Genomic DNA, 10,902 nt, shown 5'->3' with positions numbered 1-10,902 from the left:
TCTTCTAATCCATGAGCATGGAATGCTTTTTCATTTCTTTGTGTCATCTTCAATTTCTTCCATAAGTCTTTTATAGTTTTCAGAGTACAGATCTTTGACCTCTTTGGTTAGGTTTATTCCTAGGTATCTTAGGGTTTTTGGTGCAATTGTAAATGAGATCAATTCCTTGATTTCTCTTTCTGCTGCTTCATTATTGGTGTATAGAAATGCAACAAATTTCTGTACATTGATTTTATATCCTGCAACTTTTCTGAATTCATGGATCAGTTCTACCAATTTTTTGGTGGAGTCTTTCTGGTTTCCTACATAGAATACCTTGTCATCTGCAAACAGTGAATGTTTGTCTTCTTCTTTGCTGATTTGAATTCTTTTTATTGCTTGATTGCTGAGGCTAGGACCTCCAGTACTATGTGAAATAACAATGGTGAACATCTTTGTTCATAACATAACATAACATAACATAACATAACATAAGTGAAAATCTTTGTCTTGTTCTTGACCATAGAGGAAAGGTTCTCAGTTTTTCCCCACTGCAGATGATATTAGCTATGGGTTTACATGTATGGTCTTTATGATGTTGAGATATGTTCCCTCTAAACCTACTTTGTTGAGGGTTTTAATCATGAATGGATGCTTTACTTTGTCAAATACGTTTTCTGCAGCTATTGAGAGGACCATATGGTTCTTACTCTTTCTTTTACTAATGTGGTATATCACCTTGATTGATTTGTGAATATTGAACCACCCTTGCAACCCAGGAATAAGTTCTTTTAATGCACTATTGGTTTCGGTTTGCTAGTATCTTGTTGAGAATTTTTGCATCCATGTTGATCAGGGATATTGGCCTGTAATTCTTCTTTTTAATAGGGTCTTTGTCTGGTTTTGGAATCAAGGTCATACTGGCCTCATAGAATGGGTTTCAGAATAGAATTTCCTTCCATTTCTATTTTTTGGAACAGTTTGAGAATAGGTATTAATGCTTCTTTAAATGTTTGGTAAAATTTCCCCCAGAAGCCATTTGGTCCTGGACTTTTATTTGTCAGGAGATATTTGATTAGTGATTCCATTTCTTTGCTGATTATCAGTCTGTTCAAATTTTCTATTTCTCCATGTTTCAGTTTTGGTAGTTTATATGTTTCTAGGAATTTACCTATTTCTTCAACATTGTCCAATTTATTTATATACAGTTTTCCATAATATTCTCTAATAATTGTTTGTATTCCTATGCTATTAGTTGTGATCTCTCCTCTCTCATTTGTGTTTTTATTTATTTTGGCCCTTTCTCCTTTCTTTTTGATCAGTCTGGCTTGGGGTTTATCAATTTTATTAATTTTTTCAAAGAATCAGCTCCTGGTTTCATTGATCTGTTCTATTGGTTTTGTTTGTTTTTGTTTCTATTTCATTTATTTCTGTTCTAATCTTTATTGGTTCCCTTCCTCTGCTGACTTGAGGTTTCATTTGTTGTTCTTTTTTCTAGTTCCTTTAGGTGTAATATTAGGTTGCATATTTGAAAATTTTCTTGTTTCTTATAGGACTGTATTACTATATATTTCCCACTTAAGACCTTATTTCCCTCTTATGACCACTTCTGCTGCATCCCAAAGGTTTTGGACCATTGTGTTTTCATTTTCAATTGTTTCCATGTATTTTCTTAAAATTTCTTCTTTAATTTGCTGGTTAGCCCATTCATTCTTTAGTAGGATGTATTTGTGGTCTTTCCAAAATTTTTGTTATGGTTGACTTCAAGTTTCATATCATCTGTGATTGGCAAATATACACGGTATGATCTCAGTGTTTTTGTACTTGTTGAGCCTTGATTTGTGACCTAATCTACTCTGGAGAATGTCCCATGTATACTTGAAAAGAATGCTGCTTTAGGATGGAATGATTTGAATATATCTGTTAAGTCCATCTGATCCATCTTTGAAGAAATAGGTAAATTCCTAGAAACATATAAAGTTTGAATCAGAATCCATCTGATTCAAAGCCATTCTTTCTTTGTTCATTTTCTCCTTAGATGCTCTGTCCATTGATTAATGGAGTATTAAAATTACTTACTATGAATGTATTATTACCAATGAGTTTGTTTATGTTTATTTTCATTTCATATATTTGGGTGGCCCCAAGTTGGAGGCATAAATATTTATCATTGTTAGATATTCCTGTTGGATAGATCCCTTCATTATGATAAAGTGTCCTTCTTCATTTCCTGTTACATAGTCTTTGGTTTAAAATCTAGTTTGGTAGAAGTATTGTTACTCTGGCTTTCTTTTAATGTCCATTTGCATGATAAATGGGTCTCTACTTACTCATTTTCAATCTGTAGGTATCTTTAGGTCTAAAATGAATCTTTTATAGTTAGCATATAGATGGCTCTTATTGTTTTAGTCTATTTTTACACCCTGTGTCTTTTGATTGGAGCATTTAGGCTATTTACATTCAGAATAATTATTGACAGATATGAATTTACTGCCATTTTCTTATTTGTTTTGTTATTTCTGGAGACTTTATTTGTTCCTTTCTAGTCTTTGTCAGTTTTGGTTTTTCTTTCCCACTCAAAGAGTCTCCTTTAATATATCTGGTGGGGCTGATTTAGTGGTCACAAACTCTTTTAGTTTTCATTTGTCTGGGAAACTTCATTTTTCCTTCTATTCTGAATGACAGCCTTGCTGGGTAAAGTATTCATGGCTGCATATTTTTCCCATTCAGCCCACGGAATATATCATACCACTCTCTTCTGGCCTGCTAAGTTTTTGTGGAGAGATCAGCTGTCAACCTTATTTGTCTTCTCTTGCTTCTTTGTCTTGCTGCTTTTAGAATTTTTTTCTTTATCTCTATATTTTGCAAATCCAGGAGGCTGGACATAACTACAATATGTCTTGGTCTTGGCCTGCTTTTGTTGATTTTGATGGGAATTCTCTATGCCTCCTGGATTTGGATGTCTGTATTCTTCCCCAGATTAGGGCAATTTTAAGCTGTAATTTCCTCCAATAAAACTTCTGCCCCCTTTTCTATCTCTTCTTCTGGGATTCCTATGATAGGAATCTTATTAGGTTTTATGGATTGACTGAGTTCCTTCAGGCTACATTTGTGATCTAATATTTTTCTTTCCCTCCTCTTTTCAGTTTCATTATTATCCACAATTTTATCTCCTGTATCACTTATTCATTCCTCTGTTTTGTCCATCCTTGTGGCCATTACCTTCAGTTGGTTTCAAACTTCAGTTATCACATTTTTCATTTTGGCCTGACTGGTTTTTAAGTCATTTATCTCTGTGGTAAGAGACTCCCTGGCATCTTTTATGCTTTTCCCAAGAACACCTAGTATCCTTATGATTATTGCCTTAATTTCTGAATCAGGTATATTATTTATATCTGTTTTGATTATACCCCTGGATGTGACCTTTTCTTATTCTTTCTTTCTTTCTTTGTTTGTTTTTTTTTTTTACATATTTCTTTTTTTTTCTTTTTTAAGATTTTATTTATTTATTTGACAGACAGAGATCACAAGTAGGCAGAGAGGCAGGCAGAGAGGCAGGCAGAGAGAGAGAAAGAGGAGGAAGCAGGCTCCCTGTGAAGCAGAAAGCCCAATGTGGGTCTCAATTCCAGGACCCTGGGATCATCACCTGAGCTGAAGGCAGAGACTTTAACACACTGAGTAACCTAGGCGCCCCCTTGTTCCTTCTTTTGGGATGAATTCCTCTTCCTGGCATTTTGTCTATGTCTTTGTCTTCTCTGTGTTAGGAAACCCTGTTATGTTCCTACTCATGGGAGTAATAGCATTATGAAGAAGAGATCATATACTATCTGGGGCCTGGCATTTCAGGAAGTGGTACAGGTGTGCTGTGTGCATTCTGCCATTATATTTTGGCTGCTCTTTCCTTCAGATCAGTCCTCTGCAGAATTTCTCCTTGCCTGCCATGGGGACTATTTGGACCTTGACCAGAATGTGGCAAGTTTTAACTAGGTGTGCTCTGGTCTGCTTGCTAAAAGAGATCTGATGTTATTTTCACTAGAGCCGAAGCTTTGAAGACCTCAAAGGTCAGTAGATGTGGTGAATGCAGGAGTTTGTGCTGGGCTTCCGGGGGAGGGGCCTGCCACACTGGTTTTCAGCCATACCTGACAAAAGCAGCACCAGCAGAAGAACATAGGGGATGGGGCTGGGTGTGAGGGATTTAGGTCACCACTATCGCAATGTGCTGCTTACTGAAGTTTGTTTATGCTGAGGTGCAGGAGAGGAAAATGGTGCCAGCCCCCTCCTTCATCCCTGAAGAAGGGGATTAGTAACCAACACTGTCCTGGAAGCCCTTACAGAAGAGTGAACAATTTCCCCTCATGTGCCAGGCATCCCTCAGATTGCTGCCTTCACCCTGTCTGTGTCCAGGCCATCTGTCTGCCTGGCAGAATAATGAATCTTGGGATTACTCCTGGAAGAGGTCTCTCAGTGTTAAAAATCCAAAGTAGTTGGGGACCCATGCTGGTCTTCTGGGGAAGGTGTCACTACAATGGGACTGATGCAGGTTTATCCCAGAAGGGCAGTCACATCAAAACACAGGGGCATGGAGTTCAGAGTGAAGAGCAGCAAAGAGCCAGTGTCCGAGTTAGTCATTCTTTGCAGGTGTCTCTGGGTATGTTGAGGGATGGGGAAAGAAAAGGGCATCCACTGGCTCTTTTGTCCAGAGAGAGGCAATGTTACCTCTCCAATATATACTTCAAGAAGGGGGAACTGTTTCTCCCAATGCAACCCAGGTGACCCCCTCGGCTATCCTTCTCCACAATAGCATCACAGCGCCTGCCAGGCTCCACATCAGTTTTGAACATTTAAAACTCCAGTCTCTGAGCTCTGCTTGTTGTAAAAACTCACAAAAGCATCCCCTCTGGTTTACCCTGTCAATTGTTTTGGGGAAGTGTTTTCCTTGTGCAATCCCCTGTGTACTCCTCTCTCCCTCCCTTTCTCTTTCTCTCTTCTCCCTGTGTACAGGGCTCCCTACACTCCACAGCACCTATGATCCTCTTCTCCAACTCCAGTTTTATATCCATTTTACAGAAGAGAAAACTGGAGCCAGGAAAGCCAAATAAAATGAATGAATAGATGAAAGAATAAATAAATAGAATCAGATCTTTCTGATCTGAGAACTAATGTCCTCAGACTTGCTGATTCATTCAAAATACTTACAATAAGTTGTTATAATTTAAAAATATTTTATTATTTCTCTCTTTTTAAATAATCTTTCCCCCCATAGATTGTGTTTTATTCCACTTAGTCTGTACATACTAATTTGAGTCCATATGCCTCAGGTGAAAAATTGGGCTGTTAACATTAATACCTCTGTTACAACCCTGTTACAAAGATCAATCATGATAATGGCTTTTAAAGTAATTTCATTTCATTTTAAATTACTATTCAAATATCAGCTATTATTATACCATAGTTTTTACTGCTCTGATGGTCAGTTTTAGATGTCAACTTGGCTGGCCTATAGTCCCCAGTTATTCATTAAAACATGAATCTAGGTGTCACTATAAAGATATTTTTTACATATGGCTAACATCCACAATCAGTAAAGAAGAGGAACTTTCCCTAAAAATGTGGATGGGACTAACCCAATCATGTAATAATCCTCAAGAGCAAAACTGAGTTTTTCTGGAGGAAGAAGAAACTCTGCTCTAAGACTACAGCATAAATTCCTGACTGACAATTACAACCTCCCAGCCTACTATAATAGACTTGAGAACTGCCAGTCCTCACTACTGCAGAAGCCAATTCCTTGAAATCTATCTAACTGTTGTCTCTCTCTGTCTCTGTCTCTATCACCTCTCAATCTGTCATCTCTTACTGTTTCTGTTTCTCTCAACGACCCTGAATGATACCTTCCTTATCAGTTTAAATGTTTCTTGAGGAGATACGTTCTTGCGGTAATTTTCTCCCAACTGATCTCACAGTCAAAGAGAGAATTTTAGGTTCTCAATAAGTATATATTAAATAAATAAAATTTCATGTTATTAATACTAGGGAGGGAGCATAAAGCTCTCACAATAGTTTAAGGAAGAAGTTGAGATATTAAAAAAAAACTATCAAAATAAAAATATTTTATTCCATCTACTCTATAGAAATCGCATCTAAGGAGATGTCTGTTCAGCCCAATTTCAAAAAAAAAATCCTTTTATCTATGTTTTCCTTATTTTCCTTCCTTTTGTGGTCAAAATTTTGATATACCTATTTTTCAAATAATCTAGATTTTGCAAATAACATGTTCTCGGGTTCTTTTTGCTACTTGCACCTAACAAAGTATGATGCATACAGATTTTCTCAAAATAATCTCTTTATGTGTTCTCCAAGGATTGGCAGTAAAGGGAAGATATTTTTATAATACTAAAATTTTTAAAATATGTAAAAAATAAGGTATAGATGTGTGTGTGTGTGTGTGTGTGTGTGTATCTACCTCTATTTCTCTATCTATCTCTATATGTGTCTGAATAAATGTTGCTTTTACAGCTGCTAAAATTCAGACTAGTTTAAATGGAAATAATACATAACAGCATTGTAAAATCGACTTGTTTCTTATAAATATATTTTTTGCAATTTTTTGTTCCTGACATTTGTGCTTTAAGTCAAAAGTACTTATGTGAAAGCAATTGTTTTTTCTTTCTTTTTTACCCGTCTTCTCTGAAATTGTGTAGGAGGAAACGAATCACTACCACTCAATCCCTGACATTAATTCAACAGACACATATTTTGATTTCAGAAGAATTATGGAAACATTCTTTCAGAAGAGAACAATGAAAGATAACATTCTGTATTTAGCACATTTCCCTTTTCCAAGTGGCAATGGAGCGTTGTAACAGCAAAGTAAATTGCTTCCTATTTCTAACTGCTTTATAAAAGTGTGACACTGAGCTGAATCACTGAGAACACATTTGTACACAGTTAAATGAAAAGTTTTATGTGATAGTAGAACTAGGCAGAATTATTTTGCCCTTGGATGTTTTGATGATTCACAATACTTAGGCCGTTGATTTGCGCACAGTAGGGTGATATGCACAGAGCTATTAGGAAACTCCATTTTAAATCTAACGCATTTTTATGAAGGGAATTTTTATACAGATTAGACCTGAATTAAGGGATATAGCAAGTACCGGAGCATAAGTTAACAGTCTTCCTGGGAATATGGTGGGAATGAGGTTACTGAAGCTTCACATAGAGTTTGAAGTCATAGAAGCAGAGTTGCCCAACAAGAATATAAATTACAGCATATTGACATTGCTCATACTGAGCAAGGTTACACAGAGGTTATTAGGAGTGATAAATATCTTCAATTTTCTCTCCTAGCCCTCTGATTTCCTGTGATACCACTGAATACCCTCAATCAGAGGCCAGAAATAAAGAGGGCCTGGGCCATGTATAGGACCATGTGTAGGACCAAACATCTCTGAGCACAGAACAGGGCAGGGAATTTTTCAAGTTTTAAGGAGAGTGGCAAACCCATATATACATACATATGCATGCATATGTACAAGCTGACTGGCAGAAACTTTACCAAGTCTAGGCTGTTTAATGGTGGGATATCAGGTACAAAATTCACATTTTTTAGTCATCTGGATACAAACATTCTATACATGAAATTATAAACAGAATGTGCTGATGAATATAGAATTATTATGATTACAAAAAATATCAATGCTTTTTGATACTGAATGGCCATTAATTCCTACTAGGTACAATAGTACATGCTTAGTATATTTTTTCTCTAATTCTCACAATTAGTCTGAAAAATAGATGTTATTAGATTTACTTTATATACAGTGGAACCAGCTTTCAATATAGTTAATTAATTCACCCAACTTCAGCTAATTAGTAAGTAGTAGAAGCAATATTCTTCACTAGGTTTTGAAGATTCAAAATCAACATCCCTTATGTAATTTCATATTGGCTTCAAGGTATGCACACAATTGCCAAAAAAGAAAGAAACAACATTAGATTGAGGACCCAGAGTAGTGTCCAAAATTCATGACAGTGATTTGAGTGACTATTGATCATTTTTATTTGAACTCCTTTTTCCGCAACTTGAGTAAAAGCTATGAAAAATTTTGAAAAGCTCATCTTGGGCAAATGTTTGTAATAAACAATTCACAAAACATCATATAATTTCAGGCAGTTTACAGAAATTAAAGTCCATCCATAAATTCTTTCCAGGAAAGAATGCATAGACTATAGAAAAACACCAAGGACTTATTCTAATCAATTAGTAAACCAGAACCATCCAAACTCACAGGTCCTGGTGCCACATAAGACCATGAAAGCATAGTTACTCCCCAAACTGTTACTATCCACAGATTTTTAAGATGAAATACCTTACATGTATTCTTGGCAAGTTCCTCTTTCTTCCTAACAAAAATATTTATTTTACCTTATTCTTCTCGTGCTACTCTAACAAATTGCTATAAACTGAGTGGCTTAAAGAACAAACATTTATTTCTCACAGTGTTGGAGGCTCAGAAATCTAAGATCAAGGTGTCAGCAGATTTAGGTTTTGGTAAGGGCCTACCTGCTGGTTTCCAGAGAGCCATCTTCTTGTATCCTCACATGATGGAGACAAGAGAGAGATAGACCATCTCTCTCTCTTGTTCTTTCTTAAAGTCATTAATCCCATGCATGAGAGCTGCACCCTCATGACCTAATTACCTTCTAAAGGTCCTACCTCCAAATACCACCACACTGGCATTTAGGCTTTAACATTTGAATTTTGGGGTAACACAATCATTCAGTCCATAGCATACTGAAAGATATTATTACAGGTAAAGGTAAATAAGACAGATACAGTCTCTGAAGTTCAAGTAAATTTATAATGACCATATCATAAGGATAAATAAAAAGAATGTTGAAATAGAAAATATGAACAAAGGCCTTGTTTAGGTAAGGTGATCAGATAAGTCAATGAAAAGACAATTTTTAGGTTGAAATGGAAGAATGAAAGAAGACAAGTAATGAGCTAGGATTAAACACTCCCCAAAGCAGAAAGACACTTGGCATATTTTCAATTAACAATAATTGCGCCTTGGATAAACCTCATTGGCTACGATACTGCCACTGTGCAAAGCTAACAGTTTGCATATTTTAAGTAGTAGAAGGCCAAAGCTGAACAGAGCAAATTGAATGAGGGAGGACTGGCATAAGATTAGGGTGGAAAGACAGGAGAGCTTAGTTAGATTCAGAGGGCCTTCTTGGTCACTGGGAAACCATGCAGGAGAATGATATGATCAGTTCTTTTTGTTTCTAAAGATCATTCTTGTTCCTGTATTTTAAGTATATTTTAGAGAGGCAAGAGAAGAAACAGAGGGATCATCTAAGTCAATGAAAAAACTACATTAAAAAAAATTATGGTGGCTTTAAGAAGGTTGGAGTGGAAATGGAGAAAAGTGAATGGGTATCAGCTATCCTTTAGACATAGAATGAAAAGGATTTCCCAAAGTTGGATATAAAAAGTAAGGGAAAGGTGAATAAGGGGTATATGACCCCAGAATCTCTGGCTTTAGCAACTTGGTGGACAGTGATGACATTTACTAGATGAGTAACAGGTTTTGGATAAAAAGGGAAACCAGACTTGTGTTCTGCACACAATAACTTTGAGATGATTAAGTGGAAATGTCAAGTAGAAATCTGAATATACCATTCTGAGGTTCAGAGAAATTGTTTTGGCTTAAGATATATTTTGAAAGTAATCATACTTTGAAAATAAAGTATGGCCCTACTCTAGGCCATAAAATTTGGTGAGCAGTGAATATTAAGTAAAAAGATAATGACCCATGACATAATTTAAAGGAACTCTATTATTTTGAGATCTGATATAACTTCTGAAATCAGTGAAAATATTGAGGAGTAGCCAATAAATTAGGGAGAAAACCAGGACTTCATAATGTTGTGAAAGGTAATGCAAAAAGTTAACAAAGAGTTTATAAAATGTGAGATGATAATGTATAAAGAGCTACTGAGAAATCAAATGAGATAAGGACAGAAACTTTTTTTTTCCCCAGTGTGAAATATGTAAGTTTTAGGTGGCTTTGATTGTATAACTTGTTTGGACTGCAGTGGAGATTAGGAATGTTAGCTGAGCAAGTACAAAGTAATAAGTTGTCTAGACAATTAGTCCTTAGAGTTTTGCTGCAAAAATGAGAAAAGAGAAATGAGTTCTCAGCTAGAGAAATTTCTTTTTTAATTTCTTTTTAGTGTAACAGAATTCATTGTTTATGCACCACACCCAGTGCTCCATGCAATATGTGCCTTCCATAATACCCACCACCTGGCTCTCCCAACCTCCCACCCCACACCCCTTCAAAACCCTCGGATTGTTTTTCAGAGTCCATAGTCTCTCATGGTTCCCCTCCCCTTCCAATTTCCCTCAACTCCCTTCTCCTCTCCATCTCCCCATGTTCTCCATGTTATTTGTTATGCTCCACAAATAAGTGAAACCATATGAATTGACTCTCTCTGCTTGACTTATTTCACTCAGCATAATCTCTTCCAGTCCCGTCCATGTTGCTACAAAAGTTGGGTATTCATCATTTCTGATGGAGGCATAATACTCCATAGTATATATGGACCACATCTTCCTTATCCATTCATCTGTTGAAGGGCATCTTGGTTCTTTCCACAGTTTGGCGACCGTGGCCATTGACCGTGGGGTACAGATGGCCCTTCTTTTCACTACATCAGTATCTTTGGGGTAAATACCCAGTAGTGCAATTGCAGGGTCATAGGGAAGCTCTATTTTTAATTTCTTGAGGAATCTCCACACTGTTCTCCCAAGTGGCTGCACCAACTTGCATTCCCACCAACAGTGTAACAAGGTTCCCCTTTCTCCACATCCTCTCCAACACACATTGTTTCCTGTCTTGCTAATTTTGG

The 10,902-nt window shown here is 36.4% G+C and overlaps 1 pseudogene; it reads right to left on the bottom strand.

The window, feature by feature from the left end:
* Nucleotides 1-8,981: 8,981 nt before the first annotated feature.
* Nucleotides 8,982-9,099, bottom strand: LOC123393167 (annotated as a pseudogene).
* Nucleotides 9,100-10,902: the final 1,803 nt, after the last annotated feature.

This window comes from Mustela putorius, unplaced genomic scaffold (assembly GCF_011764305.1).
Source record: "Mustela putorius furo isolate JIRA1106 unplaced genomic scaffold, ASM1176430v1.1 tig00000759_pilon_pilon_pilon, whole genome shotgun sequence".
Classification (NCBI taxonomy): Eukaryota; Metazoa; Chordata; class Mammalia; order Carnivora; family Mustelidae; genus Mustela; species Mustela putorius.
This window is presented reverse-complemented; position numbering and strand designations above follow the sequence as displayed.